At 40.6% G+C, this 27,689-nt stretch overlaps 1 pseudogene; it reads left to right on the forward strand.

Moving 5' to 3' along the window:
- The first annotated feature begins 381 nt into the window (after nt 1-381).
- LOC118967258 (tRNA 2'-phosphotransferase 1 pseudogene) lies at nt 382-4,630 on the forward strand (annotated as a pseudogene).
- Nucleotides 4,631-27,689: the final 23,059 nt, after the last annotated feature.

A 27,689-nucleotide genomic window follows, 5' to 3' on the forward strand; every position in this document is an offset into this window, starting at 1 on the left:
GGCATCAGGTGGGACTGGGATGAAACATGTGGAGCTGCTTTTACTTCTGCTAAGTGAGCAGTCAAGGTTGTACAGGCTTTGAGTGTAATGGGCTCATCAAGGCCCTGTGAGCTGGATGTTCATATAACTGAAGATGGTTATGGATGGGGCCTTTGGCAGTGGCTTGAACATAAGTGCTAACCTATTGGAATCTGATCACAATTCTGTAAAGGAGCAGAGGTCTGGTACACCTTGACAGAGAAGCAACTGGCTGCTGTGTATCATGCCTTATTGGTTATGGAGCCCATCACTGGAAGAGCTCTAACCAAGGTAATAACCACTTATTCCATCACAGGGTGGGTGTGAGACTGCACCTAAAGGCCATGGAGTGGTGTGGCACAGATGCCTACCCTGGGCGAATGGGGTGCATATTTACAGCACTGTAGTGCCCTCTCTGATAGCCACTTAAGTGGAGAGCTGCAAGACTTATTGGAGCCAGTGACATATACCAGTGGAAAGCAGGACGAACTTGCTTCTGAGCCATTGGTAGCTGAGAGTCCTTATCAGGAGGGAAAAGCCTCTATACCTGAAGATCCTTGGTATACAGATGACTACAGTCATGGGCAGCCCTTGAAGTGGAAGGCTGTGGCTTTCCATGCTATTACTGAGACAATATGGATGGAGGATGGAGAGTAGGCTGAGTTGTGGGCACTATGGCCTGTGATCACCCAGGAGGCCTCTCCTATAGTTGTCTGCCCTGACAGCTGGGCCGTCTATTGGGGCTTGACTCTGTGGCTACCAACATGGTACCATGCCAACCGGATGGTTGGTCACTGGCCTCTTTGGGGGCAAGAGTTGTGGCAAGACCTATAGGCCTCTGGTCAGACTAAGACAGTTACCATATATCATGTGACTGGCCATTTACTTTTGGCATCCCCAGGGAATGAAGAAGCAGAGACATTGGTTACATCAGGTTACATCAGGATTTGTTGCATGCAGGGCAAAAGACAATGTGGGTTGTAGCCTGTCGATGGGTCTTGCATTTGACCTTTGAAGAAGTCAGCAGAGCCCAAAAGCAGTGCCTTGTGTGCTCTAAGGGAGACTTACACCGAGTCCCGCAGCAACATGGGACAATAGTAACAGGGCTGATACCTCTTGCCAGGAGGCAAATAGACTATTTTGGGCCTCTGCCCATATCAGAAGGATATTGGTATACCATGAATTTTGTGGACACAGTTGCTGGACAGTTGGTTGCTTTCCCTGAACATTGTGCATATCAGCAAATGACCAAAAAGAGCCTAAAGCATCTCTTTGCAGCCTATGGCCAGCTGCAAGTGATTGAGAGCAATCAAGTCACCAACTTTACTGAACATGCATTACAAGAGTGGGTGCAGCAATTAGGAATAAAGTGGGAGTTTCATGTACCATATAAACTTACCAGGGCAAGCATGATAGAAAGGTACAATGGTTTGTTAAAATCTGGCCTGAAGTCAGACACCAATAGTCTATGGAGCTGCTCAGTTCACTTATGGACAGTGCTATGGCATTTGAATGAGAAGCCCCGAAAGGGAGCCTTGAGCCCTGTGGACATGCTAACACACATTGTTGCCTCTCTTATACAACGGTATGTGCAAACCAAAGAGGAGTTATTGAAACCAGGATATGGCCAGCAGAACAACATCCTGCTGCCTGCCCCAACTGCATTAAACCCTGGAGACTCTGTTGAGTGGACATGGCCCTGGACATTCCAACATATGGATCAGCAATGGCTGGCACTTCTGGCACCTTGGGGATAAGGCCTGGAAGCTGGCTTCCTGTGTGTTCCTGGAGTAACAGCAGAGTGGCCCCCAAAGATCATGGTAGTGTACCCAAAACATCCAGGAGGTAAGAGCATCTTATGAGGAAGTTTGTTTTATCTTCCTGGCCAGTGCATGTACCTCCTGTAGCCCTCCCTATATATTGACCCATCTGTAACTCCCACAGGAAGGGGAATGAAGGTCTGGTATACTAGACCAAGATGAGATCCCATTCCTGCCACTGTCCTATCAGAGGACCACTCTCTTGCATGCATCCTACGTGATAGACAAGATTTACCTATGCTGTGTCACTAAAACACGGATCTTATCACCCATAAGATTATTTTTTTCTGTAATTTGCTTGGCCTAGATCTGCCACCTGGCTGCAGCTGCCACGTGATGATTGCTCTGAACTCCCTACCTGTTCAGCTACTGGCACCTGTGGAATGGGCAAGCTATGGACTTAATCTGCATAAGACTTTGAACCTAGCTGAATCCTCTGGCTTGAGGATTATCATGATTTTATTGCTTTTGTTATTGTTTGTTATTAGTCTGGTTGCAGTGCTCTAGTTTTCTTCCATAGGGGCCATTGAGGAAGATGGGGAGTGAGTAGATTGTGAGGCAAGATTTCTGGAGGGGTGGGCTGTGGGTAAAATTGCAATATTTCCAGAATCTCTCACCTGGCCTTAGTGCATCTCCATATCAGTAGGTGTTTCCAAGGGGTGGAGAGAACTAGTCAATCTCCATATCAATAGGTGATTACAAGGGTTGGGGGAGTGAGGGCATATATGGACCACAGAGGTTTGGTGGGGTTCCTTTTTGTAGCCAGGTCACAAGAGACACATGCATGCAGAAATGGATGACTGCTTGTGCACAATAAATGAGTTTCTCCCACTTTATTTCTCCCTTTTACTGATTTTGGCTTCAAAGATCATTTGCCCTGGGCTGGGAACATATTTTCCCCTCAGAGTTACAACTACATACATCTCTAAGTGTAGGATTTCTTGAGTGATGTGTGATACCTATGTCAGGTTCAGATGTGTCTCCTTGTGATCCCGTACTGTACAAAAGTAGGGCAAGTGATATGTACCATCCACAACATAATGGAGTAAAAGCGAGGTGACAAGAACAGAAACACTGATATTGGGAAGGAAGACATATAACCACTCAGACGTCATCGGTATGTGTCAATTATTGAGTGCTATTGGCTTGGAAATGCAAAAGCTCCTTGTCCTAACATTGGATTAAATTCCTTAGTTAGCTCTTCTGAGAGCCCAAAGTTCTGCCCTCTTAAAGGAACCCTTTGTCCATTGTCCTGTGTGGCTCCATTCTCCTCCTTCCAGAAGGTTCACTTCCATTGGTTATTATGGCCACACATGCAGTGGGCCTTTCCTGGATTGCTCAGTTTTCACAGCCTGTTACCTGCTGAGCAGTTTGGGGGTCCTAATAGTGCTTAGAGGTGAAGGGGAGCAGAATTTGCCACCCAAAATTGCCTCTTTGGCATAAGGATTCTCTTGAGCTGATTATTTCTAAGAAACAGCAGACACAGGAGCTCTGAAAACCATGTAGAAATTACCCTTTTGTAAGAAACATTTACATGTATAAGGGAAATCTCTATTTGTAAGGGTGTCTCCCTCTCTGTACCAGGAAGGGGAGGGATGACTCTAAATCTCTAGAAACCCATATCAGTGGAGAATGTAATGACTTAAATCCACATAACAACCACACCTAGATTACTGTGCTTTGTTTGGTCACCTCCCATAAGTGGCTCCCTTCCCCCAACATCTTTTGTCTTTAGCTGAAGATGGTATTTAGTGGCTTGGGCCATTTTGGGGAGTTACTGTTTTCCTGGGTCTCTCCCATGTACCCAGGAGGCAAACATGTTATTACACTTCTGTTTCTTTTTCTCCTATTAGTCTTTTATTACGGAGCAGGGAGGGTGTCTCAGCCGAGAACCCAGAAGGCAGAGGAAAATTATTTTTCTTCTCCTACAAAGGCTGTAATCATCATAGGCATTTGCAAGCCAGCCTTTTGGTTTCTTTGGCTTTCAGATTCTCTCCAACATTTAATGCACTTCTTGTCCATTTGCTGCTTGTCATTTACAATCAGAAGAAACTCCCCAGGGGTCAGCTGCAAGGGCATGGGGTGTCTGTCTTGGCCAGGAACTCTTCTGGAAGAAGGAGGCAGGAAGCAACAGGGCCTAGGGATAAAAGGGCTCACGGACTCAGGGAATCTGACTGAGATGTGCAAATGTCCAAGGGTCTCTTAAGTCCTGTGCCATGGGGCATCCTGTGGGCACCCTCCTGCAGCTGCCCTAGTTTTGCAGCTTCTCAGCTGAAGATGTGCAGCTTGTGGTGGATGGCAGTAGGAAGCAGAGGTTTACCCTTTTGTGGTGGGGGGGGGCATGGTTAGAGTCACCCCTGCAGATAACTGAGTTGGGGCTGGTGCTTCTGGAGATGCCATAGACCCTGCCCCTGATGCTCCACCATGGCACGTTCTGGAAGTACTGGCCATCTATCCAGCTCAAGGGCCTGTTCTGACAGGGAAGGACCCATATCCACCTGGCCCCATGACTGCCTGAGATTTTGGCATTATCAGTGGGGCCAAATGGCAAAGTGGCCATGTCCATCAATAGGACCCTGGCCCTGACAGATGGATTCCCCTTCTTCCCCTTTGCCAATGGGCTGATCCTGACTCTAGGAAATGCTGCTGGCTTCCTGCTTACCAAGTATGTCAAGGAGGCCTGCAGCCATGCCCTTCCCTAAAGCATCTTTCCTTGGCTGGTAATGAAGAGACAAGAGTGTCAGAGTGACCCCAAGCACAGCTCCAGAGGAAGAAGGATGATCCAACAATAAAATATGTATTAAAAAAAGAAATGTAAAAAGATAACAGAAAAGAAACTCTAGCTAGAAAAATGAAAAAAAAAATTTAATAAAATAAAGAAGAGTTCCTCCAGGCAAACTCTCTTGCTGTTTCACTGTTCTCTGTGCTGACTCATGTTCCTCTTGTTCAGTTTGATAGCTGTTACTTAGGCTCTTCTTAACAGGTTTCAGTGGAAGTTAACTTTCTTAATATGTCTTTCTCTTTGCTCTGGTTCTCATTTACTGGTCAAAAAGGAAGGTGATTGAGGAGCCACATTATTATCTCTCACCAAGTCTTCCTTTTTTGTGGCCATTTTAAACTGCTTCACTGTTGAGTTGCAGGAAGCAGTTGTGTTTTTCAATTTTGTGGAGCTCTGAAATGGCAGGCCACAGGCAAAGGATAACTCTTCACAGAGCTACATTCTCTACCACTTTTTGTTGCTGCCTGGCTAGCTGTAATGAGGTCCATCCCTCTGTAGGATGTTACTAAAAATAGTAATAAACAGTGGACACTGCTCAATGCTATAAATCTTTCTTACTTAGCCCAATGCTATTGCTTTCAGTGCCTATGAGCTCCCTTCCAAGATCTTCCTGACCTTCGTTAATGCTGTTTATAGCTAAAATTTATATTTCCTTAGGAGAAAGAGAAAATAGATGTTGGGGAGAACTTGCCCTCTCTGCCACAAATGCCTGTTGATTCAGACAGGTTCTTAATTCCACCCCATAAAGTGAGTCAGCAACTCATACAAGGCACGTGGCCAGCAAAATAGAAAACTGGCACCCTCAGATTGCCATATCATATAGTATCAAAGGACTCACTATGAAAAAGGAAACTAGACCCCTCCCCTCCACACACACAAAAAATTGCAGCTAAACTTTTGCTAGTTTTGATCTGACTGGTATAAACGCTCAAAGATTATCTTATAACTAGCAATGAAGCTGACTTTCTGGGCCCTGTCAAAATCTTGACCTTGAAAGTGTAGCGTAACAGCTATACAGTGACTTTAAAAACTGTAAAGATGAGAAAACCCACGCACCATTATAATTTTTCAATATGGTTGTCAAGATTGTTGAAGTTACTTCTAATTTTATTCTCTTCTAGGTACACTTAATACGGATTGGGAGCTCATAATATATTCTAAATACCTCATGATGTTTCCTTCCTTCTTACATTAGAAAATAAACCTTTAAGGGGAATGAAAAATTAATGATTGTCATGTTGGGGAGGAAAAAAATTCCTCTACCTCTTGAGGTTCTTTTAGATGGTCTAAGAATCAAATCGACATGAGACTGACTAACAGGAGAAAAAGCTAAAGTTTAATTACATACGTGTGGAGAATCCATAGACATAGATTCCTAAGACAGTCACAGAGAATGAGATACGTTATCCTGAACCAAGGAGAAGTGGGTAAGGTTCTGGGACTTCAAAGGAAAAGGAAAGCAATTCACAAGAGAATTAAACAGTAAATGTTTAGTAAACAAATGTTGGCTGGACCACAGAAACAATGGGGCACAGAGAAGAATTTTAGCAGACTTTGTTACATCTCTCCTTGTAAACCACACCTAGCTCATATTATAGCATAGTTTTCTATGGTGATAGCCCATTTTCTGGCACAGTTCCCCTGTCTAAATTCTTTTTATGCAATTGGGGAAAGGGAGGAAGGTCAAACTTTCTTTCTGAGTCCTTAGGGTCTTAACTGTTTTCAGCTCTGACAGAATCTCCATGCCACAAGGGCACATCTTGGGAGGACTTGATCTCTGCCCCTGCAGTCACAAAGAGATTTTTCTTTCTCAGCGTGTTCATTTTCTTCATTATTTGTCGTTTTCTTGATGCTCATTTTGTCGGTAAATCTACTCCAGATTTCTTTGTCTCTCACACTGAAGATAACTTTATTAATTTACACTGTCAAAATACAAATTAAATACCAATTTTATTTGAGAATGGAGACAGTGACTGTTCTAAACAGAAGTTCTGGAACAAAGTCAATAGACTTTGAGAAGTTTGTATTTTAGTTATTTATACTTGTATTAAATATTAGAGACTTTGGTCTATTTTGTTCACTGCTATATATCTAGTAGCTAGAACAGTACTTGGTGGACTTGGTGGGAATAAAAAAATATTTATTGGATTAATAGATTAATAGATTTTTCTTTTTAATAATCCTAAAACACACTGGAAAGTATTTAGATAAAGCAGTTGGAAGAGAGTAGGATCTTTTCAATTCTGACAAGGAGATGGCATCGTAGGATTATATAATTCACACTGTTAAAATTCATGAAAGGATTCAGACTGGGTGAAAACACATATAACCTCAGTTTTAATATCTCTGAATATTCATACTAGGGGAGGAGTTGGGGTATGAACTACGGGAACACAATTATGTGATACAGTGTTTCAGATAATGGCTGAGAAGAAACTGATCCAAATGTGACTAGCAACATTAATATTGAAATAAACATTTTCAAGTGTTCTTCATATAGTCTTCCCGTCTCAACAAATTTGAGAAGTGGTTTCCATTACTATTCTCACTTTACAAATATGGAAATTGAGCTTTGGAAAAGTGAGTAACTTGCCCTATATCCTACAGCTTGGTAGAGCCGAGACTGGAAGGTTTTAACAATCAAGGTCATGTTGGATAAGAAGTCATGCTTTTGCTCCATTGGCATTTAGCTACTCTGTGGTTTTTCTCTGCCCCTCACCCTCTTGTACATCGTATTTTCCATTCTCCTTTTTAAGGATATTGTACTAATATTGTAATGTTATTATGTGCCCTGAGTTCATAAAGGATTTATTTTCTCTTCTAGTGTCCAAAGTGTTGCATAATATTTGCTAGGTCTTTAAGAAGGAAATAAGGACTGTAACCAAAGTCCCAGAATTTTCCACAATCTGCCATGTTACAGATTTCTAGGATAGTTGTTTAGTAGGAACACGGGTATGGACTGAAGGTTTATATCTACCTCTTCCCCCAGAATCATATGTTGAAGTCCTAACCCCCAATGTGATGGTACTTGGAGATGGGATCTTTGGGAGATGATTAGGGCTAGATACGATCATGAGGGTGGGGTGCTCATGATGGGGTAGTGATTTTTAAGAAGAAGAAAAGAGAGAGAGAGAGAGAGAGAGAGAGAGAGAGAGAGAGAGAGAGATCCTTTTCTATCCATTTGCATGCACTGAGGTAAGGCCAAGTGAGGACCTGGCAAGGAGCTGACCATCTGTAATCCACGAAGAAAGCTTTCACCAGGGGCTGAATTGGTTGGCACCTTGATCTTGGACTTCCCAACCACCAAAATGGTGAGAAAATTAATTTCTGGTGTTTAAATCACCCAGTCTATGGTATTTTGTTATAGCATCCCAAGCAGACTAATATACACTCTCTAGTGCTTTGACCTCTAATCCTCTGTGTGGACATCTTGGCCCAGGTAAGGTGGATTGGATCACTAGTGAGGAGTGAGTACTGTTTTTGTCTAGAGTAGTGTAACTCCAGGAGGTGGGGGGAATCTTTCTCCCAGCCCAGGGCAAATTACCTTTGAAACTGAAATAAGTCTAAGGGAGAAATAAAGTGGGAGAAACCTGTTTATTGCCTACAAGCAGTCATCCACTTCTGCTTGCCCATGTCTCTCACCACCCAACTGCAAAAAAAGGGACCTCACTAAACTTTTCTGGTCCAGTTATACCCTCGCTCCCCCCACACCTTGTAATCACCTATTGATATGGAGATGGACTACTTCTCTCCATGCTTGGAAACACCTATTGATATGGAGATACACAAGGCCAGGTGAGAGATTCTAGAAATACTGCAATTTTACCCACAAATGGAAACTGGCCTAAATTGCCTTCTTCATGTGTTCTTTCTCCTGAGTCTGAACTTGGTTTTTGCTCAAGCTTCTCAGGAAATGCAAGTGAGAGTAAGGAGCTTCTTTCTAGTTGGGGGAAGGGAATAGTGAGAAAAAGAAAGGATGTGGCCCATTTATCATTACCAGTCACAAAAAAGAGGCCTAGAGTAAGAATCTTGAAAAAGAGAATCCAGAGGAAAAGAATCTGTATACAGAGAATCTCTGTCCCTGGCTTATACAGAGTCATTTAACTTATCAGCTAATCATGGAAGCTGGGATCATTGATTTCAATCCTCTCATCTTTGGTAATATATTTAGTGCTATAACTTTTCCTCTAAGCACTGCTTTAGGTACATCCCCAAATTTTAATATGCCATGTTTCATTTTCATACAGTTCAAAATACTTCCCAATTTTTCTTTTGATTCCTTCTTTGCTCATACATTGGAGTTGTGTTATTTGGGGAATTTCCAGAGATCTTTCTGTTATTGATTTCTAATTTAATTCCACTGTATTAAGATAACACATTTTGCATAATTTGAATCTTTTTAAATTACTGAGTCTTGCTTTATGGCCCAGAATATGATCTATTCTAGTAAATATTCCATGTGTACTTGAAAAGACATGCAAAATTTAAACACATAATTTGTCCAAAAGTTATGAAGGCAAAAGTTTAAAGTATTGCCTCTGAAAAAGAGATATTTTACAAAAGCTAATGCTTACAAAACATGCTATTCACATAGTTTACTTGGTAAACAAGTACATTCTGCTGAAGAATATTGGTAATCACTTATTTTAAAATGATAGTTTTGAAGACTAAGTATGTATGTAGACTGTCTAAAGATTATCTCTTAGTATTAGGCTTCTTGAATTTATTTCATGAACTTCCAAAAGCAATCTAAAGCTTGATATTTTTTGGTTGTGGATTGAAGGTGTGAATTTCCCTCAGCTCTTCTAGGGAAGCACTTTTGAATTCATTTCCCTAACATGTGCTTGCCCTCCCCAGAGCAATTTTGGAGGGAACATTAAGTGTTTTTGATCAGAGCTGTGTGGGAGCCCATTTAATCACTGTGTAATACAAGATGTTAAAGGAACATCACTTTGCTTAAGGGACTTACTGTTTGAGAAGTTCATTTAAACTGGATCCTCTCTTCTCTGGCTTCCCATTTTTAATTTGTTTGGTTAAGATTGAACTCAGTATTTCTTTTTGGTAGCTATTCTGCAGTGCAGCCCTATCACCCATCTCCGGCATATTCATTCTTTGAACTGTAAATGGGAATTCACATGTTTGGGGTTTTGCTTTGCAAATTATAGTTGTCTCTTACAATTCCCTTTTCATTTGAAAAACACCAGAGTAGTGGTGTGTATTTTCAGTCATATTCTCTCTAGTATCAAATGTCACAGCTGGGTTGCATGAAGGTTTATTTATATTATAATAGCATTTCCTTTAGATCTCAAGGGGCCTCTATCTCTAAAATCACTTGTCTACAGGAACTTCAGGGAGAATAACTTGACCTTTTTAAGAGTAAACTTTCCAACTGAATATCTCCCTCTGGATCTAGGTTCTGAAGGTTCTGTGTGTGTGCACGTATGACTTGAGCTTTTAGGTTAATGTAGATTCTGACTTTTTAAAGTGATAGAGTGTGTCTTTGATTTCCCAAACAGAGAAATTTTTTGTTGATTATGATGAAGAGTAAACTGTGAGTAATGTGGTAGGATAATTTGTAATATTCATTCTTCGTGCCATTCCAGAAAGTTGGTCAACTCTTTTGTGCTTCTTTCCAATTTTATATTATAGTTATAGCCAGGAATAGGGTGACCAGCTGTCCTAGTTTGCCCAGGACTTGGGGAGGCAGAGTTCCTGCCATATAGAACTGTCAATAGAAAAACTGGGATAGTCCTGGGCAAACCAGGACAGGTTGGTCACCTTTGGCCCAAGTCATGTACAAGACTCCCCCCATCCTGGACTTTTTTCTAAATCCTGAGTTTACTGAAGAGAAGTATCCCAGAGGGCAAAAGGAGAATGTGATACCATATTAATGTAAACTTTCCATTGAAATATAACATATACATAATGCACAAATCCTAAGTGTGTAGCTTTACAAAATTTTACCAAGTAAACACACACATGTAACCAAGATCCAGATCAAGAAATAGAATATTTCCAGAATCCCAAAGACCTCCTTGGGCATTCTTTCAGTCACTACCTTCTTGAATAATTATGTAAGGGAGGAAAAATAATGTTCCTTCTACCTTTCTGAGCTCTTGACTGAGACTCCTGGTAATAAAAGACAGATTAACAGGAGAAAAAACACTAAGTTTAGTAACATGTGTACCCCCTATGTATATGGGAGAGACCCAAGAAAACTTGAGTAAAACTCTCTGAAATGGCCAAAGATCCCACCTTAAATACCATCTTCGGCTAAAAATGAAAGAAAGATGTTGAGAAAGGCCGTGAGGTAGAGGGGTATGGAGGCCACTTTATGAGAAGTTACCAGGAAAAACACAGATTGAAATGCAGATTTAAGCCCAAGCCTTCTCCATTGATAAGAGATTCTTGTGATTTAGAGTCATCCTTCTCTTCCTGGTACAGAAAGGGAGACACTCTTCCAAATTACACCCTTATAAATGTAAATTTCCCTCACAAAAGGGTAAATTCTATAGAGTTGTCCTGTGTCTGCTTTATTCTCAAATTATGCCACCTCAAAATTATCTTTGTGCCAGAGGCATATTTTGGGGTGGCATATTCTGCTCCCATTCAACTATTATCCTCACTTAAAATACCTTAGATTAGTTTCACCTGTTTAAAAAAATCTATATAAATGGAACCATACACTCTGTACTCTTGTTTCCAGTTTCTTTCATTTAACATTAAGTTTGTGAGATTCATTCATATTGCTGTGTGTCATTTGATTTGTTCTTTCCTCTTGCTCTATAATATCCAATTGTATGACTATATAGTGATTTACTTACCCATTCTACTTTTGTTGGACATTTGGGTTGTTCCCAGTTTAGGGCTATTATGAACAGTGCTACTATAAATACTTTCGGTGGTAAGGAAAGAAATGGAGCAGAAATTGGCAGAATCTCAGGGAGGCAGCAGCACTCAAAGGGGTTGGTGCAGAGTGGACAGAGATCCTAGCCATGGGGTTTTTCGCCTTTGCAAATTCTGTGATCCATGCAGGCACAAAATCAGGGGATTGCTGACCTCATGGGCAGCTCAGTTTTGGACAACAGAACAATCAGCCACAATGAAATAAGGGTTAGGGGCTTACATGGAGTTAGCCAAACTGGGACATTAAGGGCATCGTCCTCCAGATTGTCAAGGCTACCTCAGAATTCTGACACCAACTTCAAGTGCAGGGGTTTCTTCCTTTGTTTCAGTTTTATTGAAATATAATTGATATGTAGTACTGTATAAGTGTTCAGAAAATGGGAATTTATGACCAGGATCCTCACCTCGCTTATACATAAAGGAGCCTGCTTTGTACATCTATGGGCAGCAGGATGTTTACCGGTGACAGAGCCACTGGTCAGCCATGAGAGTATCAGCCGAGGGGAAGGAAGGAGAGCAGAGAAGGAAAGCCTAGAGGGAAGCAGGAGAGAATTAAGGCTGGCCGAGGGAAGTCACGGAGCCCCAGTGCTAGAAAGCCAGGGAGACTGAACCACCAGCAGGAGGCGGTGTCTGGAGAGAGCAGTGCAAGTGGAGGAGCGGAGAGCTTAGCAGGTGGAAAGAGGAAGCAGGAGAGAGAAGCCACGGACCCCCAATGCTAGGTAGAGAGAAGAGACCCCTGTGTTGGGGAGCAGGAGGGAGCATCACTGGAGCCACAAGAGAATGAGACCTACTGCCATGAGAACAAACGAGGTATGAGCCCCTTTTATCCCTCAACTTGCCCTTGTGTTTATTCGGTCCTAATGAATTCATAGTCAACTTACCTAGGATGGGGAACCCCTCCTCCCATAGTAACAGTAAGTTTAAAGTATACAGCATAATGACCTCACATACATATTATAAAATGATTACTACAATAAGTTTAGTTAACATCCATCATATAGTTACAAAAACATTTTTTTCCTTCTGAAATATATTATAACTGGGAGTGTGTACATTTTGACCCCCTTCCTCCAGTTCCTCTATCCCCTACCCTCCACCTTTGGTAACCACAAATCTGATCTCTTATAGTATGAGTTTGGTTTTATTTATTTTTAGATTCTACACACAAGTGAGATCACACAGTATTAGTCTTTCTCTGTCTGACTTATTTCACTTACCATAATGTCTTTGAGGTCAGTCCATGTTGTTGCAAATGGCATGATTTCCTTCTCTTTTATGGCTGCATAGTATTTTGTTCTATAGATATAGATATACATATACATATAAAGATATAGATATATTTCCCTCTGTCCATTCATCCATTGATGGGCACTTAAGTTGTTTCCATGTCTTAGCTATTGCAAATAATGCTTATGTGAACATGGGGGTGCAGATAACTCTTTGAGATCCTGATTTCATTTCCTTTGGATATATACCCAGAAGTGGAATTGCTGGATCATATGGTAGTTCTATTTTTAATTTTTTGAAGTACCATTTTTAAAGTATCATTTTTCATAGCGGCTATACCAATTTACATTCCTACCAATAGTGTACAAGCATGGGTTTTTCAAAACCACCTTTGGGGTAGATAATTCCCCAGAGAGATTCACAGAACTCACTGAAATCTCTTATACTCGCAGTTACATTTATTACAGGAAAAGGTTATATTAAAACCAGCCAAAGATGCATAGGGCATGGCCTGGGAGGGTTCCAAAGGGTTGTAAACTTAAAGCTTCCATTGTCCTCAGGATATATTACCCTCCTGACATCAACACATAGTAATACTCAGAGAGCATTGCCAATAATGTGCCCTGCATGTAGTCAACATAGGAAGCTCACCTAAGCTTTGGTGTTCAGAGTTTTTATTGGGGCTCAATTATGTCAGCATAAGTGACTGAATTGTGGTTGCATTCAATCTCCAGCCCTACCCCCCATCATCCGGTTAATCTTTCTGGTGTGGCCAGTCCACAAAGGAAGACTCTCTAGTGTGACTAGCACCACCCTGAGTCATCTCATTAGCATAAACTATCAGGTGTGGTACAAGATGCTCACCAGAGAAACAAAGAGTCTCCTATCTCACAAGATGTCCAAGGGTTTAGAAATTACCTCCAAGAGTCAAGGCAAAAGCCAGACTATTCTTTTTGCAAGGCCAAATTCCTTACTCACAGGGCCTTTCCCCTTTTCTCCACAAAACTCCTAGATTCTGAGCGGGGAGTTATTCCAACAATCATCTGCTCAGTGGGAATAGAGGCTCAAAACAGAATTTAAGGTGATTTATAGAAAACAAAGCAACGTCATATTTCCTGTAACAGAATAGTATTTTGAAATATAAACCAATGTGTTTTTCTTTATACCCAACATCCCTTCCCTTATTAAAATGAGCAGAAAGAGAGAAAAGAGAGCCACTTACTTTTGTGCTATAGAACAGCCTTCTGAAGTTCCTTGTGGAGCTGATGGTCATGAGAGAAAAGATTTTTGGACTGCAAGATCCTAAGTGGCTTGGGTATCAAAAGCAAGGCCCTAAAGGTTTCAGCATACACACAGAATGATCTAGAAGAAGACCCGATCAATCAGAACCATGTAAAACTATATAAAGGCTTCCCAGGACTTGAAGAGTGGGGAGTCAGAGAGGACAAATAAACTTGCAAATGTGTGCCTGAGTAGGGGATCTACACTCTGCCTATACTCTCTCCACCTCCACCTCGGCAAAAAGAATGAAAAGGCAGAGACACAGTCAAAAGTTGCCTATTAACCCACACTCTCAGTGCACCAGCCACAGCCCTCCCATTTTGGTCGTTTCCCTGTGCTTTCTCTGACTCCACTGGCCAGTGGCTGCAGCTCTGTGTGTATGGTATTTTTCCCCCCAGACTATTCTGCTTGGTACAGTAGGACAGAAGTGCCAGGGAGTCAACTCACTGAGAACAGCCCTCAGCCCAAACTCTCATAATCATTCCCCCAGCACAAATTATGTCTCATTATTAATACCCCAGCTTTGTTTCACTTGGGTGGGATAATTCTGAGGTGGGTTTTTTATACCATTTCTCAGAGTTGCCTCTTAGGATTAAGTGCCAGGTGCTTACCATAGCATTTGGCTTGATAATACACTTTATCTGCTTTGCCTTCCTGGCAGCACTCCCCATCCCCATAGGTGATTCCTGTACAGTTCAGATGAATTACTTGCACTTGAATCCTTGTCTCAGAGTCAGTTTCTGGAGGTGCCCAAGCCAAGGCAAAGCTCTTTCCATTGCTTAATGTTCCTTTTTAATAGGCTCTTTAAGAGTAACGGGAGAAGAGAAGATGGTTCCCCTATACTTATTAGATTTCTTTGTGGTTCCTTGCAATGAATTCTCTGACTAATAGCATCACTGAGGGCAGACACTCAGGGAAGACAATGTCTTCACGTACTTTGTTATTTTTTCCCGTGAGCTTGTTTTCAGTGGGAATTATCTTCCATGACAATCCTCCATGTGCCTTGGGTTGAGGTGGTCTCTCAGTTGGATGGCTTGTACAATTCATAGATTCAAGATCAGTTTCAAGTAAGTTTCTCAGCAGAGGAAACTCATACTCTAAGGTGGTACAAACTTGTACCCACTCCAGGAGAGATCATGTTTGGGGTTCCAGGTTCTTACAAGTAGCTCTATTTCCTCCAGTGGCCCGAGGTGAGCACCCTGCTTATGTATATTCTACTTCTCCTCTCTGACCAAGGACAGAGAAACCCTCCCCTAGTGCCCACGTTCATTTAGAGAGTCTAGGTCTGGTTTCCTTATTTGTCCTGCTCCTTTAGCCTGGATTCCAGTCTTGTTTTTGGGTCTACAGCCCAACCCCAGTTGCATCCCCACACCCAATATTCCAAAAGCTGCTTGGCTTCAGTCCCACCTCACTGCTTTGATTCTAATATTCCTTGTTCTTATGACACCTAGGGATTTACTTTTGAGCTCAACTATGTTTTAAAAATATTTTTCATATCTTATGTAGCATTTCTACAAGTTAGGAGTAGAAGAAGGGACTCTAGCATCTCTCCAGGCAACAATAGTTACTGTGACACAAAGGAGCACAAACTCTCAGCATGTCACCTTGCTCACAATGAACACAATTTTTCACATTATACAAAGTAGATTAGCTCTTCATCATCCATTCTGGAATAGGATTTGGGCTTTACTTTTATGTATCCTAGAGGCTTCCCAAAACAAAAGAGCCCTCAAAGAGAAATTCAAGCCTCTGCTTCAAGTACTTAGGCTGTATCTCAAGATTTCAAAAGATCTTATGGTCAATGTATGTGAACTATTCCTTTCTCCAGAAGTCTCTGCAAGAAGAAAGCTCTTCTCAAACACATGGGCCAAGATGGGGATCTACCCTTGGCATGAGGAGAGATAAGCAGCATAAGCTATCTCTCCCAATTCTACAAAAACTAACCTCAGAGGTCACAACTCCAAAGAGCATTTTGAGGACTAGCATATTTGTAGTCCACAAGGAAAGGCAGTTTGAAATACATTATTTAAGTTAGAGACAAGATTGGTTAATGTTCAAAGGACAATGAAACTGCAATTTGGGGCCTATATTTTCTATTGGACCAAAAAACTACCATATAACTTCAGAGTCTGAGCTCTTGATAGTAAATGGCAGTTGCATGTGGATATATCCGCTCGATGATTATATAATTCTTGGGTGATCCTGTCAACATCCCAAAATGGCTTTGAAAGGACAATTTCCCCCTTTATTTCCTAAGTTGCAAATAATGTCTCTTAACAATACCTAGGACACCTAGCTATGCAATGTACTAGCTTTGGACCAGTTACCTAAACTTCTTAGGACTCAGTTTTCCATCTGTAAAATTGGGGTAATAATATCTGTCTTGCCTAATTATTTAATTCTTTCTTGCTTCCCAACTAATAAAGACCATGCGGGGATGACTCCTGGTAAGCAGAAGATGGAGTTGGGTGCCTTTTACACTTGTGACTGGGACAGAGATCTGAGGGGGCCAGGGTATGAGCCAGGAAATGGACCGAAGTCTGCATTACTGTATCTGAGGGATGGAAGCCTGGAAGGGACACTAAGCAAAAATGAGTAGTCAATATAAGGAGTAGTCAAAAAGGACCAGAGATGAAGCCAGGAATGCATGACAGCCAAAGTCACACATGAGTTTGGAGTTCAAAAAATAAGTGGTAGGAGAAGGGAAAGTAGCAGCTTTTGTTCTTTTCAGTTTTGCCAATAGTACAGGATGGGCTATCCTTGGAGATGACAGTTACCCGTGGACAATGAATAGTGTAAAGGTTAATGATAATTTATGCTGACACCTTGTTTCACATCTAAAAAGAGCAGGTGCTTCATAAATGGTAATGAATATAGTTTTTAACTACTTTTCTCTCAGTGGAGGTTGTAGGTGAGGTAGTTTTCTTTAAAGAGAAATTATGAGAATAAAGGTCTCTATGAGCTACTCACTTGGTATAGAAGGTATTCATATTCCTGGCGAAAATGAGGTGGACATCTGGTGTTTTTGCTTTCTCTGACAAACGAGAAGATGTGCCACTTGCATCTTCCTTCAAGAAAGAACTTGCTCATCAGCTGCAAGGAGTGCGTTTAGCTGACAGCCTCTAACTTCAGGATCTGTCCCTGCACATAACTGTGAAGCCCTGCTCTTCCCAGGCAAAACCTAACCAATGACTGAGCATGTGTGGCTATAAAAGCCTGGCCATTTCTGCCAAACATAGGTATTCGCTAACAGGTAATCTTTGTTCTGAGCTCCGTGCTGGGTTGGGTGAGACTGCCAGATCTGCACTGCAGTCTGAGGCTCTCTCTGCCTGATCCTACTTTCTCCTCCATTTTTTTCAGAGGTGTTAGATCTGCATCACTGTCTGAGACTTTCTTCTCCTCTTGAGTCTGCTTCTCCTCCCTTAATTTTCTCCAAGAGTAAAACAGTAAATTTTTTGTACTCCTCACTCTGCACCACTGTTTGCTTCCAGAGGACCTGAAGTGACACAGTTGGTACTAGAAGTGTTCTGGAAAAAGCAAGAAAGAAGATGGGGGTTGGTGACGGACCACTCACCACCTGTCTGGCAATGAGGACCTCATCCTGGGTAGTATGTAGGACAGGGATGCTGTGGTCTAATTGCTAAAACTTAACCCTGGTGGTGATTCAACAGAAGATTCTGATGTAACAGAATGTTCAGGCTGATGCAAGGATTTGAAAAGTCCAAGGGTGGGAGGTGGAGGATAAGGAAGCAGGGAGGTGGCAATGCATATTAGAACAATGGGATTGTCTGCTTGCTATTAAGTTTCAATGACACCTTACAGAGAGATAATGAAAAACTGAGGACAGTTAATGAGCAATTGAAAAATAGGTGGGAAGGCCAGAAGACTTCTTTGGTAGTTTGTAAAGAGGGCCTTATCTCCTGCAGTGGGAGAGCCAGAAAAAGCTGAGGACAAAACTCAAGATTTAATAGTTCTATGCACTAACCTTTCAAAGATAATTGAATGATCAGCTGAGGCAGTCTTTTATGACAAAGTCAAAGCCCTGTCTGGGGCAACCTGGGACTCTGATATGTGGGATGAGGACATGTGGGTGGATGCCCCTGAAGATTTTGGCTTCCTAGTGTTAAAGAAACTAGACTAGGCGGAAGACAGGAGTTGTTCGTGCCAAGGCCCATGTCAGCAAACAAAAACTAAGTTTCTATGCTTGGCTTTTCCAGAAAAGGAAGGCCTAGTTCAGCCAATCAGTGCTTGCTTGCTTAGAACAAGTTACCTGACCTGGATCCAAGACTTCCAAGGGAATGTAACCCTGCTTTAACCAATAAACAAATGCCCAGCATAACTTCCTTGTTCCTGCTCACTTCGGTCTATGAGACCCTCTCAGATTGTGCAACTCTGTGTTTCTCCTTTCTGTCTGCTAGACTGGATGCTACCCAATTCATGAATCATTGAACAAAGCTAATAAGATCTTTAAAATTTACTCAGTTGAATTTGTTTTTTAACGCCAGACTTTTTTGGACCCTGAGAGCCTGCAGAGGTGGCCTGCCCCTCCCTATTAAGAGCTAGCATGCTCCCTGGCTCTAGTGTAGAAAGATATTGCAGTCTTCTCCCCCATAAGCTACCAAGGCCCCCTTCAGGATCTGCCCCACTTTATCTCCTTCTTGCCAGGACAGCAACTAGGATCATGTGGCAGCACAACTCAGCTGGGGAAGTGCTGGGCTCGATAGAGGAAGAAGGAGACCATATCCCAACAGAGCTGTAAGACCTGTAAAACATGTGTTGGGAAGAGCTGGGGAGTAACAATGGACTGGATCTTGAGGGTGATTGATCAATGGGGCTGAAAACTATGACTAGATAAGGGAGAGTTTAATGACTTGACGGCACTCTCTTGGGGTACCCAGGCAAGGACCTTGATGGTGGGGCAAACTCACTATTAGGATGGCTTCTAGTTGCCCACAGAAAGTGGTAGCCCATGCTGAGCAAAGTTGAAATGCCTAAATTGCCATAACAAACTGTAGAGCAAGGAATTAAGAGTCTGAGAGTAGTGGATAGACAGGAATGCATATGTTATATGAGAGCAGATGACTCACCAGTGGATTATGCCCCATGGAAAAACCCAGACAGCATACCATTCACTGGGGAGCTAGAGATCAGCATTACTGAGGCATTTAGTGGTGCCTTCCTCTGCATTCAGGCTAGGGTTAATATGGAAAGGCTGTCACAAAGCTTGGCTTATTGATAGCAAAGGGAGATGAGGCAGTGGGACTCAAAGGTGATAGAGGCCACAGAGGCCAGGTGGTGGTGCTTAACCACCAGAAGCCATGGGGGTACAATTATCATCATGACCAGAAGGATTGGAGTAGCCACCAAAAGGCCTTATCTAGAGAATTGCGAAGATGATTAAAAAACCATAGCTCCCTAGGGGAAAAAACCGATGGGTATACAACAAGGGTGCTGCTTAATATAAACAGTAGTTTCCCCTTATCCATGGGGAATATGTCATAAGACCTCCAGTGGATACCTGAAACCATGGATGGTACTGACTCTTATATGTACTGTTTTTTCCTATACACATATATATAAGATAAAATTTAATTTATAAATTAGGTACAGTAAGAGATTAACAACAATAATAAAATAGAACAGTTATAACAATACACTGTAATAAAAGTTATGTGCATGTGGTCTCTCTCTCTAAATGTCTTACTGTACTGTGCTCACCTTTCTTCCTGTGATGATGTGAGATGATCAAATGCCTAGGTGATGAGAAGTGAAGTGAATGATGTAGGCATCCCGATGTGGCGTTCGGCTGCCATTGACCTTTGAGTGATACATCCGAAGGAGGATCATCTTCTTCTGGACCACAGTTGACCACAGGTAACTGAAGCCCCAGAAAGTGAAACCTCTGATAAGGGGAACTACTGTATAATGAAAAGGAAGCAAATGTAGATGTGTGGAAGGCTTAGAGCCAGTTTTTAAAAATGGAACCCATTTAATGAAGGGGTAGCCATGTCTTCAGGTCTCCAGGTGGAAGGAACCTGAAACACTCTGGCAAATATAGACCACAATGATTCCCCCCACTTTTTTCCCAAAGGAACTAGCCGTTGACTTAGGTAGCTGTACACTTGTAAAGGGGAGCAGAATTTGCCACCACAAAATGTATGTCTTTGGCATAAGGATTATTTTAGAATTGTTATTTTTAAGAAACTGCAGATGTAAGAGAGGCTCTGAAAACCAAGTAGAGCTTACCTTTTTGAAAGAGATGTTTATATGTACAAGGGGAATCTCCATGTGTAAGGGTGTTCCCCTCTGTACCGGGAAGAGGAGGATGACTCAATCTCTAGCAGCTCTTATCAGTGCAAAAGGCAATGACTTAAATCTGCATAACAACCATACCTTTGATTACTGTGCTTTTCCTGGTCACTCTAATAACTGACTTCCCACCCACAACATCTTTTGTCTTTAGCTGGAGATGGTATTGAAGTTGGTGGCACAGGCCACTTCAGAGGTTACTCCATTTTCCTAGGTCTCTCCCATGTATACAGAAGGCATACATTTTATTAAACTAGTGTTTGTTTTTCTCCTGTTAACCTGTCTTTTTTACAAGGGCATCTTAGCCAAGAACCTAGAAGGGTGAAGGAAAATTATTTTTGCTCCACTAGAGTTGGGCAAGGGTAATATGCAGACATTCTGATGATGATTGGGCATAGGCTCTGAGTTAACATTGATATACAGAGACTCAGAGCATCATTATGGCCCCATGTTGGAGAGGAGGCATATGGAGGGCAAAGTCAAGCTTACAATGTCTCTGCTTTCTCTATGGACCTACCTGGAAGGCATTTTCCTAGTCTTTGAATGTATAATTTGATGTGTACACTTGGCAATTGGTTTAAATCCCGCATTGGTGCTTGGCCTGATGGGGTAAGAATAATCATAGTAGATCAAGATCATAAGTAAGACCAAGTGGATGAAACCAATCCTTCCTCTACCCTCTACTCCTGCACACTCACCCCCAAGCAGCCAAGGTAGTAACTCAAAAACAGTTTATATCACAGAGGATGGTGATGTGAGGGCCAAAGGCAGGCTGCTCTAGTATGTGCCATTTGAGCATATTGATTATTTTAAATTAAACGTTACTTAAGAAACAGCCAGTGCAAGAAGAACACTCTGACCTCCCTTTGTCTCTAGAAAGCAGGAAAGAAACCTCTCATGTGAAAGGTACCTTTCCTGTATCAAGAGGTAAAAAGACATGCTTATCGTCAGAGATAAGGAATTCAGAGTGGAGAAGGCTATATAAACAAATCTTATTATTTGACCAATTTACAATGCCAGACCCAAATCCAGTTTAGAATTCCTTACTATCTGAAGCTCTACAGCACAAGTTTTCTTTGTGTTGTCAATTCCTCCCAGATTTATTGTCTCTTTGTGTAAAAAGTATAAAAACTGCCTGCTTTGGTCATTAAAAGACATGTAATTAAAATTTGTTTTTTCTCTCCTGTTAATCTGTCTCATGTCCAGCTAGAACCTTGAAGGATAGAGGAAAATTTTTCCTCTCTTAAGGATCTAAAAGGATCTCCTAAATCCTTTAATTTTCTGGTCTGGCCCCAGGAGAAACTGGATGGATTCTTGGGAGTAGTCATGGACTCAGTATAGTATGCGCAACCGCAGCTGCCATGACAGACATGGTACCTACATTAGAGCAGATTAACATGGCCTCAGGTACATGACATGCAGTCATTGATTTGGCAAATACATTCTTTTCTATCAGTCAGTAAAGTGGATGAGAAACAGTTTTCATTTACCTGGAATGTACAAACTTGTGCATTTAAAATTTTGCCACAAGGTTATGTTAACTTGTCTGTCCTTTGTCATCACATGGTCCAAAAAGATCTGGGCAGTCCCACAGAGTATCACATTAATCCATTACACTGGTGACATTATGCTGATTTGGAAGGATCAGGAAGAAAGTGGCCTCCAGTAAGCTGGAGGCAAACGTAAGTCATATGCACCTTAGAGTGTGGGAGATTAACCTTATACTTAAGTATATGAAAGTGAAATAAACTTCAGTTGGGTTTAAGCTAATGTTTTTTGAGTTGCTGTCACTTGCATCAGCCTTATATAGGGAAAATGGAAGTTCCGTCGCCAGGATTCTCACCTGATCCTAACCTACTCACACATTGTGTGTGTGCAATGATGTAATACTTAGCCTACTACACAAGGGCATGTTTGTATACCACTGGTGATAAGCCATTATTGCCTGTGTTGCTATAAAAGGAGCTCCACTCAGTGCTAAGAGCAGACTGCACAAGGGCATGTTTGTACACCATTGGCCATAAGCCATTATTGCCTGTGTTGTTATAAAAGGAGTTTCCCTTGGTGCTAAGAGCAGAGGAGAGCAGAGCCTGGAGTGGAAGCAAGGCCTGAGATGGACTTGCTACTTGCAGACTGCCCTGGAGGCAGACAGGATTCTAGCACTCAGCCTACCACTGTGAGAATAAAGCTTTGTATAAGCCCCCTTTTACCCCAAACATTCATTGTCATTTTCTGGTCTTACTCGATCTAGAGTGAACTTGCCCAGAGCTGGGAACTCCCTCCAGCCCAGAGTTACACCTAATTGTGATATAGTACCATTTGTCCAAAATAATTGTGTTTCAGAGTAATTGATCTTAAGAAGTATTTCTAATGGTAATTAAATAATAATTAATTGCCTATTGATATTGTTGTAAGTTCATGTCAATAAAGCAACATACTGATCTTTCTATTCTACGATGGTAGTTAAAGTGAGAGGGTATGATTCTAGGTTGTCTCAAAGAGGATTTTATAAATAGCCAAGATACAAAGTGAGGGGAGGTGTGTAGAATGCAGATCTATACTATGCCACTTAAAATTATTGAGTTATCTATCAGGAGGCCATTTGGACAGGCCCTAACTCTCACAATGGTGCTAAGGCAGGGGCCTTAATAAGTATGACTAGTCAGGCATCTGTATTAAGATCACTGAGTTGACATTCATACCTGACAGTCCATGGTTAAGGAGCAGTCAGGTAAGTTAAACCTACAAATAACTTATTATTCTTAACAGATGTCCCCAACAGTTTTAAGAGAGTACATCTGTAAACATTCATGCCTGCATAAAATATTGTATGGATAATCTTATACATAATATTTGTCAAGTGGGAATGGATATTGAATTCAAATTGAGTGATCAGCAGACCAATAGGTTTATAGTTCAGGTTGAATTAGAGGATTGTCCATAAAATTAATTTGATACTGTATGAAGAAGCCTTACCAGGAACACAGTTTAATAGAGTTTAATAAAATTATAGGCAGTTGGCCTTGTATTATAAAAGCTGAGTCAAAGAAGTTTTCTGGGTGTCAACTGAAATCTGAGCATTTTTCTTCAATCTTATTTGCCAGATTCAAAATACGGATTTATTATGTCCTCTGAACTACATTCATTAGTGCTTACCAAAGCCTAACCTGGAATGATTGTATAATAAAACAAGGACATAGTTTACTTATGCAATTTCTTTTACCTCAAACATTATTATTTTACTTAAGTAATTTTTTATGCAAGAAGTTTGTAGTAAGGGTTAACTTTAGTAAGACCTTCCAAGGTGACCTCTTCTGTATCTCATTTCACATGGCACCACAATAAACTGGTTAAGGTTTTGTTTTGTTTTGTTGCATCCCAACAGTACTTGTCAAACCAGAAACTGGAAGGGCGGGGCCCACATTTACCAAAACCTGGAACATGACTTTAATTTTCATTGGTCTGTTGTTAGAAACGAAAGGGGAAGTGTCAATCAGGGAAATTTCAAGAAACAGCAGGAAATTGCCAATGGAATAAAAAAAAACTTCTTGCTCTGGATTACTTTTCTCAACTTTTTAATCTTCAAGTAGACATATTAGACTTAAAGACAAGTTAAGTCACCAGTGGAAGTGAAAGAGAACTGTACACCTTTGGAGTTCAAAATACCTGTAATAAAATGTTTACCACTGGCCTCAAGGGTATAGACAATATTTTCCGAAGATCTGTCACATTTCCTATGACTCAGCAAAATGCCATTTATAATTGTAAGTAGTTTGTTGAGAAATTTTGCATTTAAGCAAACACAGCTCTCTTAAGACAACTAGCTTATGGAAAAACAGCCCTGGCTGCCCGTCAGCTGGGATGTTTAAGTTTCCAAAGTTCCATACATAAAGATTATTAAAACTGAAATACAGAAAAACACAATCTCAAACACACTTGAAGTATAAATTGGAATATATTTTTCTGAAGGATGACTTGGCAATTTGTAATGAAGCTTTAAGAAGTACATTTCTTTTATCTAAGCATCTTCCTTTTAAGAATTTTTTTGAGAATATAATCCCATAATTGAATAAAGATACTAGCAAAATAATATTTATTATAGTTTTATTGATGATGATGAAATATTGGAAACAAATATATGACAATATAGGATCGGTTAAAATTGTGATATAAATGGTTAATAAAATATTATAAGCCATTAAAATATTTAAATATATTCATTAACATAAAATATATTCATGATATTGTTGAGTGAGAATAGTATGTAACAAAGTATTACAAAGTCTATGAGCTCAATACGGCTTAAAAGCTGAACTTACATATTTGCATATGTATATATGTAGAAGATGTCTTAGAGTTTACAGTAGAAAGTGTTGGGGAGGAAGAAATTTCCTTTCTCCCCTGAGGTTCTTCTAGCTGGTCTAAGAATCAAATTGACATGAGACAGATTAATAGGAGAAAAAATCTAAACTTTAATTGTATATGGAGAAGCCATAGACATGGGTCCTAAAGACAGGGAGAATGAGGTATATATGTCATCCTGAACCAAGGAGAAGAGGGTAGGGGTCTGGGACTTCAAAGGAAAAGGGAAACAATTCACAGGAATATGAAAAGAGTAAATGTTTGGTAAACAAAATATGTGAGGGTTCACACAGAAACAATCAGGCACAGAGAGGAATTTTAACAGACTTTATCACATCCCTTCTTGTCTACCACCCCTAGTTTATATTATAATGTAGCCATCTGTGCTGACAGCTCTCCTCCTGGAGTAGATCAAAATCCTTTTTATGCAGTTGTGTGGTGGGGGAGATCAAAGTATCTTCCTGAGTCTTTTGGGCCTAGGTGTTTTTTTTTTTTTAAGATATCATTGATATCCACTCTTATGAAGGTTTCACATGAAAAACATTGTGGTTACCACATTCACCCGTATTATCAAGTCCCCTCCATACCCTGTTGAAGTCACTGACAGTGTAGTAAGATTCCACAGTCACTACTTGTCTTCTCTGTGCTACACTGTCTTCCCTGTGACCCCTCACACACTATGTGTACCAATCATAAACCCTCAATCCACTTTTCCCTCCCTCTCCAGCCGCCCTCCCCCACCCCTCCCCTTTGGTAACCGCTAGTCCCTTCTTGGAGTCTGTGAGTCTGCTGCTGTTTTGTTCTTTCAGTTTTGCTTCATTGTTATACTCCACAAATGAGGGAAATCATTTGGTACTTGTCTTTCTCCTTCTGGCTTATTTCACAGAGCATAATACCCTCTAGCTCCATCCATGTTGTTGCAAGTGATAAGATTTGTTTTCTTCTAATGGCTGAATAGTATTCCATTGTGTACATATACCACATCTTCTTCATCTATTCATCTACTGATAGACACTTAGGTTGCTTCCATAAGGCCTAGATGGTTTTTAGTTCAAAATAATCTGCATGTCATAGTGGCACATCTTGGGGTGGCCTTCCCTTGGTTCCTATAGTATTAACTGATTACTGCTAGGTGCTAGAAATATTTTATTATGAAATATTACAAACACACAAAGTTATAGTGATTAAAATAACAAATACTTGTGTACCTAAAAATTGGCTTTATCAAGTATTAATATTTTGCCATATTTGCTTTAGATATGGTCTAAGTAAAGAAACATTTCAGAGACCGATGAAGTCCTCCTCCATATTGACTCCTCCAACCTGTTCCTCTTTCTCCCTCTTCAAGTTCACCCCATCCCAAATTTGCCAAATGTTGTATTTTCCAGAATTCAATATTTAATATATATAATACTATGAATATTACAACTTCATATATGTATATACATAAATAATATAGGTATTATACGCATTACATGTATATAATATATGGTATTGCTTGCATTTTTAAAGCTTTACGTAAATGTTGTTATAAAGTACAGTTCTTGCAACCCCATTTTTTTTCTATTAATAGTGTTTTTAAGATTTATAAATATTGATATATGTAGCTCTGGGTCATTTAAAAAGTTAATATGGCATTCTACTTTTTGACGTACCACAAATTCATCAGCTATGGATGCATATATAGGTTATTTCCAATTTTATGCTATTACAAACAATGCAATTCAAATAACAGATAAAAATTCTTTAGCATCTCTTTGTAACCATCGATGTAATAATATCTTTTCACTATATTCTTAGGAGTAGAGTGAGCCCTGAATTTGGAAACTTAGTAGTAATCAAAGAAACAATAGCTGAGTCTATTTCTGTCCCAATGTTCCAATCTCATAGTTTACATAGCTTTATAATGAGAAGGGATATTTCATAAAGAAAATCTCCCCCCCTTAGTGGTCTCCTTTAAAATGCCTTTGGCATAAGAATTGAGAATCAGCTTTGCAGGTTCTGCTAAAACAAAACAGATGAGAGAAAGAAAAGCTAAATCAATCAATCAATTCACACACACACACACACACACACACACCAGCACCCCAATAACAGCAGTAAACATGCTGGAAATTCTTAGAATTGCATCAAACTAATCACTTTATTTTGGAAGAATTGACAACTTTCCAATACTGTTTTCCTATCTGTGGTCGATTATATAATTATTCAAAATAGAGTTGACCCTTGAACAAGACTGGTTTAACAGTGAGGGTCCACTTACATGTGGACTGTTTTCAATACATATATCAGAAGACTTTTTGGAGACTTGTAACAATTTGAAAAAATGTTTTCTCTAGCTTACTTTATTGTAAGACCATACTATATAATACATATACAAAATTTGTATTATTCTGTTAATGTTATCACTCAGGCTTCTGGTCAACAGTAGGATATTATTAATAGTTAAGTTTTGGGGGGGTGTCAAGGGTTACATGTGGATTTTCCAGTGCATGAGGTTTGGACCCCTAACTCTTGTGTGGTATTCAAGGGTCAGCTGTATTCACTTCCCCTTCCTGGGAGAGCATCATATATCCATGTCCTTTTGAGGGAATATTTAGCCACATGACTTGCTTCAGCCAAGCTGACATGAGAAGTAACCTGTACCACTTTTTAATAAAACTCTAAGAGCTGTCACACATCTGTTTTCCCTCTGCCATGAGAGCAGCAATGCCCCAGACCGAGGCTGCCCCTGCAGCCAGCATGCCAGGATGAGGGCAAAACTGAGCAGAACCACAATTGTCCTATGATAGAAATGTCACTAAAGCAAAAAATCAGCTTTGCTGTTGTGAGACCGAGATTTTTTTTGTTTCGTTTGTTACTGCTTTGTAACTAAGCTTAAGCTGACTAAAGGAAAAATAATTAGTACCAAAAGTGGAATGGTGACATTAACAAAACAAAATATAAAATTGTGTGGCACTGACTCTGAAGTTAAGATGTGTTCAGAG

This window comes from Manis javanica, chromosome X (assembly GCF_040802235.1).
Source record: "Manis javanica isolate MJ-LG chromosome X, MJ_LKY, whole genome shotgun sequence".
In the NCBI taxonomy this organism is placed as follows: Eukaryota; Metazoa; Chordata; class Mammalia; order Pholidota; family Manidae; genus Manis; species Manis javanica.